Here is a 20,993-nt window from a genome sequence, read left to right as displayed (position 1 = left end):
CCCGTTGTCCATTAGGGATCTGATGTCGTCTGTGGCTGCGATGAGGGCGGTCTCCGTGCTGTGGTTGGCTCGGAAGCCGGATTGCGAGTGGTCGAGGGATCCGTTGGTCTCGAGGAAGGCGGCTAGCTGTCTGTTGACGGTCTTCTCAATGACTTTGGCAGGAAACGGGAGGAGCGAGATGGGGCGGTAGTTCTTGAGGTCGGAGGGGTCTGCAGTTGGTTTCTTCAGCAGGGCACTGATCTCGGCGTGTTTCCAGCACTCCGGGAAGGTGGCGGTGTTGAAGGAGGCGTTGATGATGTCGCGGAGGTGGGGTGCGATGATGTGGTCGGCCGTGTTGAAGATGTGGTGTGGGCAGGGGTCCGTAGGGGATCCGGAGTGGATGGTGTTCATTGTGCGTGTTGTGTCTTCGGTGATGACTGGGTCCAGGTGCGGAGGGTGACGGTGGGGGGCATCGGTTCAGTGGTGGGATTCGTGGTTGGTGGGCCGAAGCTGTTGTGAATGTTGGTGATCTTGTCGTGGAAGAAGGCTGCGAGGGAGTCGCAGAGGTCTTGCGAGGGAGTGATGTCATTGTTTCCAGCGTCGGGGTTGGAGAGCTCTTTGATGATGCTGAAGAGTTCCTTGCTGTTGTGGGTGTTGTTGTCCAGTCGTTCCTTGAAGGCTGTCTTCTTTGTGGCGCGGATCAGTTGGTGGTGTTTGCGGGTGGCGTGTTTCAGGGCCGTCATGTTGTCTGTGGTCTGGTTGGTGCACCAGGTGTTCTCCAGGGAGAGGCAGTTCTTCTTGGAGGTGATGAGCTCGTCGGTGAACCAGGAGGCTTTCTTGCTGCCGCGTCTGCTGGGGGGGTTCTTCTTCAGTGGTGCGAGGGCGTCTGCGCAGTTGGTGATCCACTGTGTGAGGTTGTTGGCGGCTTCGTTGGGGTCCGTTGAGCTGGTGGGGGGGTTCTGGCTGAGGAAGGTGGTGAGCTGGTCGCCGGTGATCTTGTTCCAGCTCCTGCGGGGGGCTTGTTGAGGGTGGTGGTGGGTCGTCGTTTTACTGAAGCTGAAGTGGACGCAGCTGTGGTCAGTCCACTGGAGATTGGTGGAGTGGCTGAAGGTGACGTATTTGCTGGATGAGTGGTCCATTGTTGTTCTTTTGGCCCTCTCCACTGGTGCATGATTCTCCAGCAGTCAGACTTGAGGGGTTCAGAAAGACCACCTGCAACAGCCGCTACTACACTGAGCACACAGATAGATAACAACAACACTTGTTTTCAACATCTACTGTGCTGTGAAGCATTTAAAAAGCAGCTAGAAATCTGGGCCAGGCTCTCCGCGAACCAAACACATAGTACTGAAATAATTGCACACCCGCTGTAAAAGTGAATTATAAACCACACAAAGGTAGGTGAACACCGTCAGGTGTAATTGTTGAACATGAACACCATCTACTGCCCATTGTTATGTATATAGTATGAGTCACTATGGATTAATTCGGATTACTGAAACAACATATACGCCCCAATTTTGTGGCAAAATTACAGCACTCTCTGGTCAAAGTAATAGATGCCTGAAAATTTTGTCACAGATCGCCTAAAAACACAGCAGCAGCTTCAGTGCTTGACACACACGCACGCACGCACACACACGCGTGCACACACTCTCTCTCTCTCTCTCTCTCTCTCTCTCTCTCTCACTCTCTCCCCCTCTCTCTCTCGCTCTCTCTCTCCTTTTCTCCATCTCGCTCTCTCTCCCCCTCTCCTCGCTCTCTCTCCCCCTCTCCGCTCTCTCTCTCCCCCTCTCCGCTCTCTCTCTCCTTTTCTCCATCTCTCTCTCTCTCCCTCTCTAGCCCTCTCTCTCTCTCTTTCTCTCTCTCTCTCTCTCTCTCTCCCCCTCTCTCCTTTTCTCCATCTCGCTCTCTCTCCCCCTCTCCGCTCTCTCTCTCATTTTCTCCACCTCTCTCTCTCTTTATCTCCCGGTCTCTCGCTCTCTCTCTCACTCACTCTCTCTTTCTCCCCTCTCTCTCTCTCGCTCTCTCTCCCCTCGCTCTCTCTCCCCTCGCTCTCTCACTCACTATCTCTCTCTCTGTCTCTCTCTCTCTCTCTCTCTTATTTAAAGGATGCATTGTCTCTGCACCATGCCCCATCTTAAACTAGCTGTTCTGTGTGCAAACAGATACAGTGCACCCTATTAGAGATAACATACTGCCCACTGGGCAAACCAGCAACTCCCCTGGGAGCAGCGTATTAGTGAAAGAAAAACCCTTTGAAGCAGCTAGTTTGTCCTTCACAGCACAAGCAGCTTGCAGTACGCGCGAAGGGGCAGAGACCCTTTGCAGGGCCGCGATACCTGCAAGACGTCTGGGCGCATGTACGATACCCTCTTACAGAGGTAGCCCGCAGGTCACTGTTGGGGTGCCACCTCCTTCATATGGCATGAAGGCAGAGGCTAAGGGCCTGATTACTAGTGATATATAACGCCATAGCTCATAATCAGGCCCTAAGAGTTTCCCACATGCAAATGAAGAAATGGCCTCTTAGGATTGGTCTGGAGCTATATGTGAGTTAGCACAATCTGTCCTACAGAAGGGGCTGCTCAAGAATCTTGGCCCTTTCCATAATATCAAAGTGCCCACGCTGCCTGAAGGCACCTTGTGTAATACAGCCCAGAAGTGCAGGTTTACTTCACACACAAAACAAATAGACAGCACGCAGCAGCATTGCAAGCTTCCCACATACATAACAAGCATTTACAATGCAATGGTCTCGGCATTGTTAAAGTTAGAGCTATTGGCATTGCTCATGACATTATTTTTGTTTGTTTTTGTTTTTAAAACAGCATTGTTATTTTCAATGTCAATAGCTTAATCTCTCTCAAATGCGAGACCTATTGCATTTGCACCCACACACAGAGCCACACACACAAAGCCACCTACACAGAGGTATTCACATAGAGCCACCTACACACAAATAGAGCCACCCACACAGAGCCACCTACACACACACACAGTTACCCACACACAGACAGAGCCACCCACGCATAGAGCCACCTACAAAAAAAGCCACCCACACAGAGGCACACACATACACACACACACACACACATAGAGCCTCCCACACACACACAGAGCCACACACACAAAGCAACACACACAGAGCCACACATACATACACAGAGCCACATACACATACACACACAGCCACACACACACACATACAGAACCACACATGCTGGAGCAGGTAAAATAAGCTAAAGTAAAGCTCCTGTTCCGTTTTCGTATGTTTATATTAAAATTACTAAATATTAATCGTAATAAATAATTGTGTGATGTCGTATTCATTAAATCAACCTTATTAACAGAAAGAATATACGTGGGAATGCATCTGCATGGCTAAAATAATAAGTAAACTAATTTTGTACGCATACTGACTAAAATATACGTTGCTTATGTGCAGTTATTGTGATTTGCGCTTAAATAAACATGCACCAATGGCTTTAAGTGTCGCATATGGCTAGATAAATGCATACACATATGGGTATTAGTTGGGGAATAATACTGTTTTAATTATTTCCATGTATTAATTATGATTTTTCGTTTATTCTGCTTAAGTTGACCATTGTGGCCTGCTACAAGATGGCCACCATCCGAAGCCCTTATTCGAGTAGATGATTTGTAAAAGAAAAGCGTTCTGCACTGACTGCAACCCTGCCCTCAAGTTGAACCAAAAGACATGTCATGGTGACTGTCTGGGAAAAGTGCCAAGACGACCCTGAACATGCAGAAATGACAAAGATAAAGAACATTCAGAGATGTAAAAACCGGACCTGTGCCGTCAAAAGAAACATTTGCTAGGGTCGTGTCCCTTCTGCTTGCAACATTTGTTGTTACATTTGACAAAGACAATCAAGACTTTACGTGAGAATGTGCCTGAGAAAATTTGCACATGTTGCAGTGAAATCCGGTCACAAAATTTGTGTTAGCCAATAGGATTTACAAGAATTCGGAAAGGTAACTTTAATATTGTAATTTTCTGTATAAAAATGAGTAGCTCAGAGAGGTTAGTAGTCGTCGTCATCCAGAAGAAGTCCCTTCCTGAATCTATGTCCCGACGCTGACGGAGAGGACGGTGACGCATATGACAGAGCCAGAGATGCTGACAGATGCTTTGAGGACCAGTTCTGACTTAGAAAACGACAAATAGCCAGAATAGGTAAATATGACAAAGATGATGCTGCATTTTGCTAGGTTTAACTTGCAATTGATTTAGATAAAGAGAAAGCATTATTTTAATAAATGTGTCGGGTGATTATTTTAGTAAATGATTTATTTGAATATTTGAGTGTATATTTTATTATCAAACCAGCAACTAGACGGTCCAGTCGACCCATCTGAAGGAGGGACTGTTAGGGTGATTTAGAAAGGTGGTTCTTCCTCCAGATTTGATAAATGCAGATCGGTAAGGTTATTTCCCCTTTTGCAGGCACGGATAGTTTGATAGAATGAATGTTGGTGATATGGGCCCCACCAGCGTATGATGTGTGAGTGTGCGTGTGACTGTGAAATTTTTCCGTCCGTGGAAGTAGAGGGGATTTGGAAGCTCAGATCTGCATCAGTTTCTTGGTAGCAGAAGAATGGTTGTCTATTGTTTGGTTTGGTGATTTGCGTGTAAATAGGCTTATTGATTATTGATTTGTATTGATATATGTACTAACATTCTATGTTGAAGTCGTCTTGAGTTCTATGTGGTGTGTACGGCTTCTGGGATGTAGGAAGTCGGTGACAGTTCCGTAGTAGGGCAGAGGTAAGCGCTGCTCTCGGGAAAGGCGGAATTGTTGGCCCTGTACGCATGCAGGGTGAAAACGTGTGACAAGTGAAGTTGCGCGTCGCATTGTCTGTGTTCGATTCGGTGGCACCGCCGTGTGTTGCCATTAGAGACATTTTCGGGGTAAAAGAAGTGTGTATGATAGCGAAAGGTTATCTGTGAAGTTCTGGTCTTAAGTATCAGGGATCCTTTTGGCATTCTGATAACGCTTTTCACTGGAAAGGTAATAGGTATTCTCTGAGCTTGTTAGAAGGACAGGGCAGAGGTAAGCGCTGCTTTGTTAACGTGTGTTATAATTCTGTAGTAGGACAGACTGTTCGCTGTTCTCGGGAAAGACAGAATTCTGTGTGAATGTACTACATTTTCTGGTGTGGAAGTGCGTGAATGTATAGGCATTTTTGTTAATTGTAGGACTCCTAGGAGCATTCCGGGAGGAAACAGTTAATGGATGCTTGCTAGAAGGGCAGAGTAGAGGGATGTGCTACTTTGTCAACGGAAGTAACGATTCCGTAGTGGAGCAGAGGTAACCGCTGTTCCCGGGAAAGGCGGGACTCTCGTGAGAAAGGTCTTTTACTATTCTGTGGTTAGCGAAGCAGACAATGGAGATGTTTATATGTTGTAACTAACAGACTCGTAGAATCTGAAACAAAGTCTACCGAGAAGTTTGTAAAGGAGGGGTAGACGAGTGACAGAAGACAGGAGCAGGAGCTGCTGCAGCGACTGCTGACGTCAGGAAGACCGCGCTGTGATTGGACAGTGGGTTAGAACAGTGGAAGTGCTGTGATTGGTGCGTTAGTGTATGCCGCGCAGGGATTAGAAGGAGTACAGGGTGACGTAGACGCTCCAGGATTGGTGCGTTGGTGTGAGTCGCGCTGGGATTTGTGGACTGAGACAGTGACGTAGACGCTCCGGATTGGTGCGTTGGTGTGAGTCGCGCTGTTATTGGACAAAAGATCGTACAGTTGTAGAAAGGACTAGGAAGTTGCGGTAAACGAGAAAATGTACTACCACGTTGAAGAAAAGAAGAAAAAGTCCTTGTTTAATAAAATGCGAACCTGGTTCGATAAAGACAAGGAAGTAGTGACAAGGGAAGGGCAATTATTGCCTCTGACAAGAACCCCCGCATCCTTCATGGTTGCGAAATATGGGTATCATACCTGTATTTGGTTGGACAATTGGGTGAAATATACCAAGGACGATGGAGTTTTAGCTTTCCCAGAACATGGCTCATTTAATCTGGCCACGTTAAGAAATTTGAGGGAAAGAATGATGTGTCTAGAGCCCCGACCGAGGCCGACACAATTTGAGGCATTGGTTGAATGGGAAGATGAGGTGCATGAAAGGGAAAGACAGAGGAGTTGGAACAGGTACAGATATATGTTCGGACGGAATAGTGATCGCGAAACTCATCATGATCGGATGAGACGGTGGCGAGACGCTAGTATGACTGAAGGGCTGTTTCCTGTGAGAACTGAAGGGGAGACAGAAGGGGTATAATGTACAGAGAAATGAAATAATATGGAAACTAGGAGGTATGGAGCGAATGAGTCTGATGATGACCTCTTAGAAGATATGTTTTCCAAGAATCCACCTCCATATAGACGCGAACCAGAGGTAGGAATGCCGAGTGCCCCAATGAGAGATACCCTAAGGACAATAAAAACAGAGGTTATGACACCAGAAGTGAAAGGAAATAAATCAAATAGAGAGAGAGAAGACGAAATCGAGGATGAAAAGACGAGGGAACTAGCCAGAACCACACTAGAATTGACAGAGAAAATAAGAGAATTGACCAAAAATCTTGAAGCGGTTACGGTTCCTGTAACAATAGGTCCCGTTATGCCTGTTTTTGATACGCAGAAAATTTGTGAACATGGTCTAACAGTTCCATATGTGAACACTAGACAAAATGTTCAGCCAGAACAGACCCCAATAAGGACAGGAGAGAATCCGTGGAGACACACAATATGTGAAAGCGGAATAAATGAGCAGAATGACCCGTTTATGAGTTCCGCATGTATGGAAAGGAACAGGGTGATTGGAGGATCCATACTAGAACCCCAAAAAGTGACAGAACCAGTGAGTACAGAAAAATCCCTGGGAATAACCACTGAAGAATTGAATGAATGGTTGAAAAGCTTGCAGGAGAAAGAAAAGGAATCTCAAATAATGGATGTAGCTAAATTACGCATGGTGCTAGAAGAACTCATAGTAGGAACGATCCCTACAGAAACGCTGAAAAATTACCAGGATGAGGAATTACTGTTCCTTTGTAAGAGCATTACATGGAGAGCAAAAAACACACATGACAGACTGATTGAAATAGCGAGTGAAATGGGAATTGACATAGACCGAATAAAGGGTTTGCAAAAACCTTACCGGGTGGATTTCACAGATAAGGACATTGAAAACTTGAACACCATAGGCCGAATAGGGCATATTAAGGACATAATCACTTTGTTAAGAAAATGGGGAGATGCTGAAAAATGGAGAAGTAGGTGGGGTAAAAAGCAAGAAGAATCATCAGGCAGAGCTTTCCCTACGAGAGAGAAGGAGAAGTCAGTGACAGCATTTCCTATGAGAGAAATTCCAGGAGGAGGATATGTACATGTCCCGTGGACCAGACAAGACATTTTGTCATTTACTAATGAGTTCCCTCGATTGAGAGAAAAGCCCGTCGAGTGGTACAGACAGGTAGACAGATTTGTGAAACTGTCAAAGGTGTTGTGGATTGACCTGAATAGTCTGTTTGATATAATTGTACCAGCAGACTTGTGGGCAGAATGCAAGATAGTCATAGGCTGGCCGACAAAAGAATACCCCAGAGATCCCAGAACGGGAGCACCAGACCCCGAGGTCATAAAAAAATATGAGCAGGTTATGGTTTTCCTGAAGAACAAGGTACCTCCAAAAGAAACAGACTGGGTTAAAATAGACAGAACGCAGCAGGAAGTGAAAGAATCAGTTCATGCCTATTATGAAAGACTAATACTGGCTTTTAAGCAGTTTAGTGGAGATGAACATCTAGGTGAGAAGGATTTGAGCCATTTTGTATACAGATTTGTATATGGTTTGCGTCCTGAGATTGGCGAAATGATAAGGCAGCACACAGTGGACTGGCAGAGTAAAAAGATTGATGAAATCCTGAGACATGCTAAATATTTTAGTGATGAAATTGAGGCAAAACAGAGAAAGTTGAAAGAAAAGGCAATGTGGGCACAAGTGAAGGTTGCAGAAAGGCAGGAAGCTCAGTTAATTGAACAAGCCAACAACCCAGGAAATAGACAAAGATTTGGTCCAGGAAAAGGAAAGGGTAACATTGAGGAAGCGAAGAAAAAGTTCCCGTGCCACAACTGCGGAGAATTAGGGCATTGGAAATCCGAGTGTAAGAATCCTCCGTGTGCTAATACTGGAAATCAATCATTGAATCCACAGGTGCAGAGTGAGGGGAGTGGCCAGCAGCAGCAACAGCAGAAGGCTGTTAAGCCGCAGAATCAGGAGCCAAAGCCGCCCTTGCCGCACAACAAAGGTCCTCAGAAGTATAATCAGGAGACAGGATTTTACAACGAAGGACAGGTAAACAAATCAAAACGTGCGAATGCTGTGTCACAATATTGGCTGAGGAATGAGGGAAGTGACACTGAGGAGGAAGTTTGACGGTGCCGAGGGGAGGAAGAAGAGTGCGTACTTGGCACATCTCTAGAAATAGACCAGACAGGACCTTTTGTAGATGGGAAAATTAATGATGAAAGCATCACTTTCTTAGTTGATACTGGTGCTACACGATCTACTGTCAGGTCAGCTGATGTTAAAAACCTTCCTCTCTCGGATGAAACAATCCAAGTAGTTGGTGTGTCCAACACACAGATTAAGACTTATCTTACTGAACCAGTAAGGGTTAGAATAGGGAAATTTTCAGACATGCGCCGATTTGTGGCGTGTGATACCAGTCCTGTGAATCTGTTAGGCAGAGACATATTGTGCAAGATGAACTGCACCATTTTTTGTACACCAGATGGAATAGCTTTTGAGACACCAGATGAGGATGTCCTATACAGAATGACCATAGACAACAGAGAAAGTGAGGCTGTTGGGACATATGCAGTATTCAATCCTGATGAATTGTCCCCAGAATTAAAGCAGACTGTGAAAGCATCAGTCTGGGATTTTACAGGAGAAGATGTAGGCCTGATGAGAAATGTTGATCCAGTAAAAATTTCTGTAAAAGAAGGGATAGCCTACCCAAATATTCCACAGTATAGATTGACACCTGAAATAATTGAAGGAATAACCCCTATAATTGAGAAAATGATCCAGCAGGGGGTGTTGAGAGAAATATTGAGCAGTCCATGTAATTCACCAATAATGGGACTGAAGAAACCTAATGGGAAGTTCAGAATAGTGCAGGATTTGAGAAAAATTAACAAAATTGTTGTGCCATGTTGTCCTATTGTACCAAATCCATCAGTAATTTTGTATCAGATTCCCCATGATGCTGAATGGTACACAGTAATTGATTTGTGCCATGCTTTCTTTTCAATTCCGTTGCATCACGACAGCCAACCGATATTTGCATTTCGGTTTGGACAGCGTATTTTGGCATGGTGCCGAATTCCACAGGGGTACACAGAGAGCCCCTCCATATTTAATCAGTTGTTAAAGAAATCTCTGGAAAGTCTGACAATGCCTGAAAATTCAGTATTGGTTCAGTACATTGATGACCTGCTTGTGGCATCAAAAACACGTGAAGCTTGCGAAGTGGACACTATTGCTTTGCTGAATCACTTGGCAGATGGAGGATTAAAGGTATCTCCATCCAAATTGCAATTCTGTAAGAAAGAAGTTCACTACCTAGGACATAACATTGAGAAAGGCCTGAGGAAAGTGACAATTGACTGAATCAGAATTATCAAAGGAATGAGAGCCCCGATGACACAAAGAGAAGTGAGAATGTTTTTGGGAATGGTTGGCTATTGTCGTCAGTGGATAAGTAATTTCTCCCTGATTGCCAAGCCATTAATAAAATTGACCAAAAGTGAAGTAAAGGACCCTTTTGAATTAAGCAAAGAACAAATGGCAGCGTTCAAAGAATTGAAAACCAGGCTGTGCGAAGCACCTGCCCTGGGTATGCCAGATTATGAAAAAGAATTTGAATTGTACTGCAGTGAAAGAAATGGTTGTGCACTCTCAGTGTTAATTCAGAAACATGGACGTTTGAGGAGGCCAGTTGCGTACCATCAACACTTGACCCAGTAGCTGTGGGATTACCAGGTTGCCTAAAAGCAGTAGGTGCTACATGCAAAAGTCTGGAACAAAGTGAGGGAATCATAATGGGATATCCTGTACGGGTATTCCTACCTCACGATGTGGCAATCCTTTTAACAAGGAGCCGGACACAGTTCATGTCACATAGTCGACTGACTAAATATGAGAAAGTCATTCTAGGAGCATCAGATGTGAGTCTGGAGAGATGTGTGAATGTGAATCCAGCAACGTTGTTGCCAGATGCTGAAAGTGTGCAGGTAAGAGATGAAATTGATCATGATTGCTTGGATGTGCTTGACTATTGTACAAAGCCCAGACCAGATATAAAAGATTTGCCACTGCCTGAAAGTGACCATGTGCTTTTTGTGGATGGATCTTGCTTGAGAACGGATGAAGGTGTGTTGAGTGCAGCCTATGCAGTATGCACAGTGGATGGAGTGGTGGAAGCATCACCCTTGAAAGGAGTTAAATCCGCTCAAGTGGCAGAATTGATGGCATTGACAAAAGCCTGTAAAATTGGAAAGAATCTGAGAGTGACTGTGATGACTGACAGCCAATACGGATTCGGAGTTGTCCATGATTTTGGCCAGCTATGGCTACAAAGAGGTTTCCTGACCTCAAGTGGAACTCCCATTAAGAATGCTGAAGTGGTTGGAAGATTGCTTGAGGCGATACAGCTGCCTAAAGAACTGGCTGTTGTTAAATGTGCTGCTCACAGTCAAGGAGATGATTTTATTTCCATAGGGAATAGATTCGCAAATGACATGGCTCAGTATTGTGCGAGGAACAATTACTCAATCAATCGGGGAAAACAAAGAGAACTGTCTTCTTGCTCTTTAATGTTTACTAACGTTGTAGAGACATGGGAAGAAGTGAAGCAGTTACAGGATGAGGTAGGAGATGAGGAAATGAAACAATGGGTAAAATTAGGTTGTGCACCAAGAGAAAAAGACCATGTGTGGGTCTATAGAGATGGAAGACCAGTGATGCCAGACAGCATGCTATCTACCATGGCAAGGATGTATCGTGGTCAAGGACACCTGGGGAGGGATGCTATGATAAGAGCCTTTAAGCAAACTTGGTGCAATCCAAAGTTCATAAAACAAAAGAGCCACCAACGACAGACAATGGTTAAGCACTTGAATTCCCAGGTACAATTCTATCTGAAAAGGTGCATCCACTTCCAGCATCCGTCGTTGAAAGATGCTCTAATGGTTCCAAAAGTTCACAAACAAAAGGAAGGTGCACTCAATATAAAAGTCATTCAGATTCACAAGTTTTATCCGTTGTGATTTCAAATTTATTCCAAATTTAATCGGCAAACAGCCAACGCGTTTCGTCCCTTTTGCCAGGGGACTTCTTCAGGGCTAAAAGTCAGATGAGATAAGGCTACTTATCGCCATTTCAGCTCAATAGATAACCAGAAACAGTCCGAGAACCGCGCAATGTTCATCATATATGTATCCCAATATATTCATCCAGGGTATGTAGCAGCACAATGAATATCGTCTTTGGTAAGTTCTAGATCAGAAGGAGCTTCATAATTATTGCACTCCCACTTTGTCAGTAGGAGTGGAGCAGCAGCATGATAACTGGCCTTCTGTGTGCAATCCAAAGTTCAGGTTAATAGCAGAAAGTCTTTGTCAAAGATGTCTGATATGTCAGCAGTACAATCCTGGAAAGAAAACAGTGGTGAGCCTAGGAACAATAGGCAGGGAAGGAGGACCCTTCACCAGAATGCTAGTAGATTTCATTGAAATGCCACCAGTCAACAGGCTGAGGTATGTCTTGGTGGTAGTTTGTCTGTTTTCCAGGTGGGTGGAGGCTTTCCCCACAAGAAGGAATGATGGGATAACAGTAGCAAAGCTATTGCTGAGAGAATTCATCCCAAGGTACGGGTTCCCAGTGACCATTGAATCAGACAGAGGGGGGCACTTCTATAATGAGATCATGGGTTTGATCTGTAAAGCATTGAGCATACAGCAGAAGCTACATTGTGCCTACCGACCAGAGGCTTCTGGTGTGGTTGAACAAATGAATGGTACCATCAAAAACAGAATTGGTAAAATGTGCTTAGCCACTGGAATGAAATGGCCTGATGTCTTGCCTCTAGTCTTGATGACGATTAGATCTACTCCCGACAGAACTACAGGTTTGAGTCCACATGAAATTATCATGGGACGTGCCATGAGACATGCATTTGTACCTGTCAACAAGCTGATGACAATAACTGATGACATGATTTTGGATTACTGTAAAGGCCTGGCTGACGCAGTCCATTCTGTGTTTCACCAGGTTGGAGAAGACGCCACCACACTTGAAAAGAAACCAGCCCATGATTTGAGCCCTGGGGACTGTGTGAGAATAAAAGTCCACAGAAGAAGAAATTGCTTGGTTCCCAGGTGGAGAAAACCAAGGCAAGTTGTCCTGACCACAACGACTGCTGTGAAGTGTGCAGGAGTGAAAAACTGGATACATGCAAGTCACACTCTGAGAGTTCCAAGCCCAGGAGAAGGTATTGGAAGAGAGTATTTTGATGATTCAGATTCAAGTGACGACTCAGACAGCGAAACATCCAGAAAAAGAAGAAGAAGAAATCCTGAAAGGGGGGAAAGAGGACAACGTTCGGTTTCCCACCCACCAAAAGGAATTCTGAAGAAAATATTGCAAGTTCCAGAGACTAGACCAGATTCTGAGGAATTGCCTGAAATCCCAACTATCAGTAGTGAGCACAAAAAGAAAGAAAGAAAAGAGAAGAACATTACAACAGAAGTGACCCTTGAAGCAACAAGGAAACTGGAGAAGTCTCACCTGAGATAATCATTGTAGATGAAGCAGGGACAGAAGTAGAAAGAGAGGGACAGATTTCTGCGGAAAACCCCCGAGGAGGTATAGGGAACATCAACACTGAGCTAGGTGAAGGGACAAATAGTCAGAAAGAAGATTGCGTGCCAGAGAACCGAGGAGGGACAGAAGTAGGGCAATCTCAGGTTGGTGAAAAAGAAACTGTTACTGAAAAGGAAACAGTAGTTGAGAAGAAGACTTCTGTTGAAGAAGAAATTGTTGGTGAAAAAGAGGCAATCGAGACTGAATCTGAAGAAAGTGAAAATGAGACACCTGAAGTTCGAGTTCTGAGAAAGAGAACTTGGATCAAAGAGAAAAACACCAAAGAAGGTAAACCAAAGAGAAATGCTAAAGGAGACCTTTGGCCCAACAAAATAAAAAGACTGAGATATCGATTGACACGAGGTGAATCATCCAAAGCTGAACAAGTGAATGAAGTGACAAGTCAAACCCAAGTTAAAGAAGGAGAAACAGATATTGCTGAAGAAAACAAAAGAATCAGAAAACCCAACCAGAAGTACAAGTCACCGGAATGGACATATGCGGTACTGCCTGAACAAGAAGAGGCAGACAGTCAAGGAAATCCAGAGGAGACTTTACTATGAGTGGTTGAGGAAGAAGAAGCTGTGGGAATCCTGAGAGTTATCTTGTCCGATATTGGAGAAGAAACGGAGGTTCAGGACCTTCTGCAGTTTGATGACAATAATGAAAGAGTGAAAAGTGATGAGAGACCAGATTGAGAAATCCAAAGAAATTGTTTGGAAAATATACTGAAGACCTAAATAGAGAACTAAAAGATTGTAATAACCTGTTGGGTACTTGCTGCCCTAGAAATACAGTAGTGGAGTAGAAGAGGCTAAGTCAAAAGACACGGTCAGATTGACCAGATGGCTAACACAGAGAATAACCGGAATAGATGTACCTTCATGAGAAGATGGTGCAAGATGTGCTGCTGTTGTACAGGATTATTAATGCTTTTGTGGAGCGTGCTTGCTCTACTAATTTCTTTCAAAGTAACTATAGACACTTTAGGAGGACATACTGAGAACACGACTTACATAGGGAAAAGTTTCCAGAAAGTAGTTCCAACTAGTATAAGTAACACACATGTACATAAGGATAGGTCTAATAATGATTTTTCTAGCAATGTGTTTTCAAAATTGTTGTACGAATATGTCAAGACAATGGACGTAAGGGATTGCTACGTATGTATGCAATTACCTGCCTCTGTTTCAGAAGGAGTGACTTATCATCACCTTCCAGCTACGTATGGAATTTCATGTAGTGTATTACTTAGTATATTTTATCAATTAGGGAAAGTCGACTATAATTTATCTAATATAGATAACACTATAGGGCAATTGCCAATGAACAAAGATTTGAATCCTGCTAAGGAAGCTAACCTTTTAGGTGAAATTTTTATAGAAACTAAGGAATTAACATTAGAATACATTTACAGAAACAATTTGTAGTTTGAAGGAGGAAGAGAAAACATTTCTAGACATGGTTGAAGAAAGGAGATTAGGGATGCACAAGAATGCTGAAGGGAAAAGAATAAGTGACCCATTATGGGTTACAGGGAAAGAGAAAGAATTGAAAAGTGGAGCCAGTCCAACTTTGGCCATAGATGCATCACAGAAAGGAAAACTATGTATCACGAGAAGGAAATCCCAATATGACACATATTTTGTAGGGACTAGTGAGTGCCATGATACATATTTTATTGCAACTGGTTGGGGATTTAGAGGAGGAGAAGATCCAGTCTTTCCTGGATTATATTATATTTGTGGGAATAAGGCTTATTACAGGTTGCCTGACCATTGGTATGGCACATGTTATGTTGGCCTGGTCTTTCCAAAAATCTTTCACATGGATAGAGTAGATAACACTGAAGAAACTAACATACTAAAACGTGGTAAAAGAGAAACATGGACAGAAATTATAGGTGATATTTTTGGAGCATTGATACCCGCAGTGGGAATAACTCTGAATGCACTTAGTATTCGGAAATTGTCAACAGTTGTGGATCGTTTATCCACAAACACAGCAGGAGGCTTCCTATTAGTAGATACTGAACTGGTTGCCTTACGTGCTATGGTGATGCAAAATCGACTTGCCCTTGATATTTTATTGGCAAAAGAGGGTGGAGTCTGTGGAGTGCTGAAAGTTCAACATTGTTGCACTTACATTCCTGACGAAAGCAGAGACTTAAAAGTCTATATCAAAAATATTACTGAGTTGCATGAAGAATTAGTACCACTGGAAGCTGAAAATATTTGGACTAGAATGGCAAATAAAATGATTGCTATTAAGAATTTCATAGCTAAAGTAGGTAGTACCATATTTGGTAAAATATTATTTCCATTAACTTGTGTGATTGTTGCATTATTAATCCTTAGATTAGGATGTATGTGTTGTAGATATAGAAGAAATAAAAAGAAAACTAAAAGAGAAATAGTAAGAAGAAGAGAAAAGAAAAATGAAAGAGAAATACACGAGATTGAATTAGAAGAGTTGAGAGAAAGTATGTATATAGAAGCAAAAAGAGAAGATGAAAAAGAAACTAGATTATAAAATCTGAGCAAAAAGACATGTTGAATTTGACAAAAGGGGAAAGAAAAATGTGAAATTTTGGGGTATTATTTGGTGATAAAATCACCAAAGGGGGATTGCTGGAGCAGGTAAAATAAGCTAAAGTAAAGCTCCTGTTCCATTTTCGTATGTTTATATTAAAATTACTAAATATTAATCGTAATAAATAATTGTGTGATGTCGTATTCATTAAATCAACCTTATTAACAGAAAGAATATACGTGGGAATGCATCTGCATGGCTAAAATAATAAGTAAACTAATTTTGTACGCATACTGACTAAAATATACGTTGCTTATGTGCAGTTATTGTGATTTGCGCTTAAATAAACATGCACTAATGGCTTTAAGTGTTGCATATGGCTAGATAAATGCATACACACATATGGGTATTAGTTGGGGAATAACACTGTTTTAATTATTTCCATGTATTAATTATGATTTTTCGTTTATTCTGCTTAAGTTGACCATTGTGGCCTGCTACAAGATGGCCACCATCCGAAGCCTGTATTCGAGTAGATGATTTGTAAAAGAAAAGCGTTCTGCACTGACTGCAACCCTGCCCTCAAGTTGAACCAAAAGACATGTCATGGTGACTGTCTGGGAAAAGTGCCAAGACGACCCTGAACATGCAGAAATGACAAAGATAAAGAACATTCAGAGATGTAAAAACCGGACCTGTGCCGTCAAAAGAAACATTTGCTAGGGTCGTGTCCCTTCTGCTTGCAACATTTGTTGTTACACTTGACAAAGACAATCAAGACTTTACGTGAGAATGTGCCTGAGAAAATTTGCACATGTTGCAGTGAAATCCGGTCACGAAATTTGTGTTAGCCAATAGGATTTACAAGAATTCGGAAATGTAACTTTAATATTGTAATTTTCTGTATAAAAATGAGTAGCTCAGAGAGGTTAGTAGTCGTCGTCATCCAGAAGAAGTCCCTTCCTGAATCTATGTCCCGACGCTGACGGAGGGGACGGTGACGCATATGACAGAGCCAGAGATGCTGACAGATGCTTTGAGGACCAGTTCTGACTTAGAAAACGACAAATAGCCAGAATAGGTAAATATGACAAAGATGATGCTGCATTTTGCTAGGTTTAACTTGCAATTGATTTAGATAAAGAGAAAGCATTATTTTAATAAATGAGTCAGGTGATTATTTTAGTGAATGATTTATTTGAATATTTGAGTGTATATTTTATTATCAAACCAGCAACTAGACGGTCCAGTCGACCCATCTGAAGGAGGGACTGTTAGGGTGATTTAGAAAGGTGGTTCTTCCTCCAGATTTGATAAATGCAGATCGGTAAGGTTATTTCCCCTTTTGCAGGCACGGATAGTTTGATTAGAATGAATGTTGGTGTTATGGGCCCCACCAGCGTATGATGTGTGAGTGTGCGTGTGACTGTGAAATCTATCCGTCCGTGGAAGTAGAGGGGATTTGGAAGCTCAGATCTGCATCACACACACACACATAGATCTAGACACATACACATTGATCTTGGGAACCAAAGCAGAAGGGGCACCGTTGTTTCTAGATCTTTGCATTTATCACTAACAATTAAGCATTTAAAAAAAATAAATGACTAATAAAAATTGACAGATTATCTGAAAGGTGGAAAAGACGTTTTGAGATTCATGATTTTTGAAGCAGCGAAATAAAAAGGAAAGAAAAGTGTGCGTCTGTGTGCGACACTCAGAGAAGGAAATACATATCTACAAGAATGGAAAGGAATTGAGAGGATGAAAGAAAATGAAGTGGGAAAGAAAAAGAAATAAGAATAATATATGAGAAAAGAGGATAAGAAAAAGCGAGAAAAGGAAAGAGAAGGAAAGAGAAGGAAAGTATGTGTGTTCGGGTGAGACTCACTGGAGCGTCATTTTTCATGTGCACAGATCTCTGTCCTAAACCTGTGCGATGTCTACTCCCGGTCGGGTTTTCAGCCACTCACTGGGGCTCTAATAACGGCTGGTGCAGCTGTGCAAGTGTTAGCGTGTGGTGAGACACGACGCAAGACACACCCTCTCAGTGAAGGGGGGGAGGGGCGGCTCCGGGGACACTCGTGCATGAGGCAAGGAATCAATGTGCTGCCCACCCGCAGTTCCCCAACGATTTTAAGAAGTGTAAACAATGAAAGCGCTTTAACTGGTCTGGGGACAGACTTTGCCAAAACACTGACGAAATCTAGAATTAATACTTGTTAACCATCTGTATGTGGCACAGCGGCCTGCAACACGGGGCGCAGGAGGCGCTACAACAGCCCGCACAATTTGTAAGATTTTGGACAGAGAAGAACAATTATATATATGCTCAAAATCTAGATGGGACTCAAGGTTACTTTGCCTCCGCCATTTTAAAAGCCATTTAAGAATATCAATTTGTAATGCAATAGGTCTCGCATACCTTTTTTAAACATGCTTCAATGACGCCCTGCCGCACAGGAGAGCTGTCAATGTCCATCCCTGGTGTATGTGTCATTCTGTCCAGCTGGAGAAGCGCTGCATTGACGCAGACGACCTGAGTGGCTCACAGACCTCTCCTCCCCCAGCCCGTCTGCAGAAGCCGAGCAATCCTGCGCATTCCAGTGAAGCACCGAGCGCCTCGGGGACTCGTGGCGATACCCTCTGCTAGTCTATTACACAGGTATATTAGGGCAAGATTGGGAGCCGGTCTGGAGCGACTTTTTCTCTCCTCGGCTGCTGTAAGAGCGGACGGCACCGAGGAACCCGTGAAATCCTTAACCTGGACGTGGGCAGGAGGCAGCGGGAGCGGGCGTCGGGGACTGTTACTGTCGCCCCCTCGCTCCTCCGCCGCCTCAGTTAACAGCAAGCCTGGTTGTGCCCAGCTTATATACATAGCTGTGCAGCTTGCTACTTACATCTTGCCTTTGGGAAATGTCTGCGGTCAGGGTTAGATTAGAGTAAGGGCACGAAACTCATCGAGCCTAACTTGGAAAATGATTCTAAATACGATTCAAGAGCGGACAGGAAAGGGATGTTCCCACGGTCACACAGTGAATCAGCCAGGACCAAAAGCAAGCCACCCGAAACGGAAAAGGAGAAAATCGAGTGGAAAAGAGAAAGGGGAAGAGAGAAATGGGAAACGGGAAAGGAAACAACGAGAAAGTAAATTAAAAAAAGAAAGTAAAAATAGAAGCGAAAGTAAAGACGAAAAACTATTTGACTTGACTTGAATGGAAGACATTGGAAAGTAAAACCGTGTAAAACGGGGAAACAGTGAGAAGTGCACGAAGGAGACACGCAAGTAGAGGTGCCTCCGCTTGTCGTCCAGGGAGTCACTGGTGCCAGTGAGCCCGGCCACCAGGGGAGGCTCCAGACGGTGAAGTTCACTGGCTTACGACAGTGCAGATATGTACACTGGCCAGCCACTAGGCAGGGCGAGATGCTGCATATTCCGACTCGCCACTGAAGGGTCGTCCCTGCTGATGCCACCCCCGGCAGATCACCAAGCTCTCCCCACTGGGCTGTGGGCAGGACCACTGGAATTATGTGGCGGCAGATGACCACCTTATGCGGTAGGAGTAATCACCAAAAGAAAGCCAAAGTAGCACAAAGGCGAATTATGAGGCACAATGTGGAACTTGGACATTTCAGTACACGTTGCACAAAAGGCGTCTCCACCTTTAAATGAAAGGGGATTTTGTCTGGCATCGAAGCACTTCATGCCATTCGGTTTATACTGCCCAGCCTGTCGCCCGGAAAAAAACAGTTTGTGCTATCCTGCTGCCATTGGGGGCGCTGGCAGTGACCTCACTAACTTCTCCGTGTAGCGGTGCTGCCTTGTATACGTACCTAAAGCTTCTGTGAACAAGTCTTACGTGCTGCCACGGCGAGCGGGCCCAGCTGCCAGTCGTTGAGGGAATCGTCCTGAACACCACCATGTTTCTCCGAGGTCGAGCAGAAATGCCTCGGAGAAACGCAGTGGCATTTTCAGATTCGGGGGCGTGTTTTTCTTTCTCTCCTCTTGCCATTGGCTGGAATGTTTACATTCCAGAGGAGAGAAAGAAAGTAAAAAACACGCCCCCGAATCCGAAAAAGACGGGGCTTGTTTGGAGAGACAAAGCTCTTCTCCAATGGCTGACCAGCATTTAAGAGGCCGGCCAATGGAGAAGAGGGGAGAAGAGGGGCGGGTTCAAGCCGTTCTTCTGAAAAACATTAAATCTCGGAGCGAGACTGCGCAAGCGCAGCCTTCGCAGCCAAGACCTAAAAAGTTATCACAGAGGCATCAACTGTGCTGGTTTTCCTTGTGCACTCAGTGGTGTGCGAGGGTGCCTGTGTGCATGCTGGTCTGTGTCTGGACATGAAAGGCTGTGCACATGTTTCTCTGTGTGTACTATTCAAAACCCAAATATTGACTTTGCCAATGCTTAGTTAGACATGTGAGCCCTGGTTTCTGGGATCCCAGGAAATGCAGGGCTATTGGATTCCAATTATAACTTTGGACCACAGTACTACTGGACACGATACTAAAATAACCAAGTAGCACTCGATTCTTAGTGGTAACAAGATAGAGTATCTCAAAGTTTACTCAAGGAGGTGATGAGGATCAGACACTAGAAACAACGTAAAACACAGCAACATCCTTCTTTAACTGATAGTCCAACTAGCACTTTTAATTTATTTAAAAAAAAAACTCTCATGCATGTAGGAAACAAGCAATGGCAAAACCAACAGGTTGTGCCAGTGAACCCTATCAGCTTTACAGATGCTGTTTATACTGTAGATATCAACTGTGCATGTGCCCACAGGCGTGGCAGGACTGCCTCCCTGCTTGGTATATATTTGTGTTCCTCTGCCCTGAGTGCCCTACTGCAAGTATCTGGTATTGTGATTGTTGAATTTTGCCCCATTTTTCACACTAGTCTAGTTTGTCCTCGAATGCCTGGAAAAGACCCTTGACATGAGTGTGGTCCTGGAACTGTCTTGGACCTGAAGGGGCGTACAAAGTACGCCCTCATTTGGATGCTTATCATAGGTTAAGAATCCAGGTGGTCTATTCACAAAATGCATTTTGTAGTAGGTTTAGTAGTATGAGAGGACATAACTCACGTAATTTTGGGTAGCATAATTCCTCAAAATGATAGAAAAACTATGTAAAATTACGTATAATTATGCAAACTGCATTTTGTACTGAGAAAATGAACCGAAAGATCTGTTTGGGTAAAAGTTAAACTCGTAAATATAATTTCAAGTTGATTTGTGGTTGCTCACATTCAAAACACTGCTGCTCGCATTCTAATGTGCAGTTTTGCATTTAAAAATTACCCTAACGGTCCGCAGGGGAAATTAAATCTGCCTGTAATGTTTGTTGACCACCCACATTAACTGAACTGCCAGTCACATTCAAAACACTGCTGTTCGCGTTCAAATTTGTAATTTTGGGTTAAACAATTACTGAGGTTACAAATGTGCCTGAAATGCAACTCACATTGAAAAATTACCCGGACGGTACATCATTTCTCCTCAAAATTAC

The 20,993-nt window shown here is 43.7% G+C and overlaps 1 protein-coding gene and 1 long non-coding RNA gene across 3 annotated transcripts in view; one reads left to right on the top strand and one right to left on the bottom strand.

Annotated features, from left to right (window-relative positions):
• The window catches only part of LOC146830142 (uncharacterized), a 102,815-nt gene extending 86,178 nt beyond the window's left edge, over positions 1 to 16,637 (top strand). Inside the window, exons 3-5 of one of the 2 annotated variants that reach the window (XR_014961371.1) lie at positions 3,583 to 3,981; positions 8,231 to 8,371; positions 15,959 to 16,637. This is a non-coding gene — a long non-coding RNA (uncharacterized LOC146830142). Of the gene's footprint in view, positions 1 to 3,582; positions 4,184 to 8,230; positions 8,372 to 15,958 lie in introns of both variants that reach the window. The other variant, XR_014961370.1, reaches the window with a different exon arrangement.
• Positions 1 to 20,993, bottom strand: part of LOC146830141 (uncharacterized) — a 55,332-nt gene that overhangs the window by 9,916 nt on the left and 24,423 nt on the right. The gene's annotated exons all lie outside the window — the stretch shown is intronic.

The sequence above is a fragment of the Triturus cristatus genome, chromosome 5_1, assembly GCF_964204655.1.
Source record: "Triturus cristatus chromosome 5_1, aTriCri1.1, whole genome shotgun sequence".
In the NCBI taxonomy this organism is placed as follows: Eukaryota; Metazoa; Chordata; class Amphibia; order Caudata; family Salamandridae; genus Triturus; species Triturus cristatus.
The sequence above is the reverse complement of the archived record's forward strand: the minus strand, read 5'-3'. Positions and strand labels throughout refer to the sequence as shown.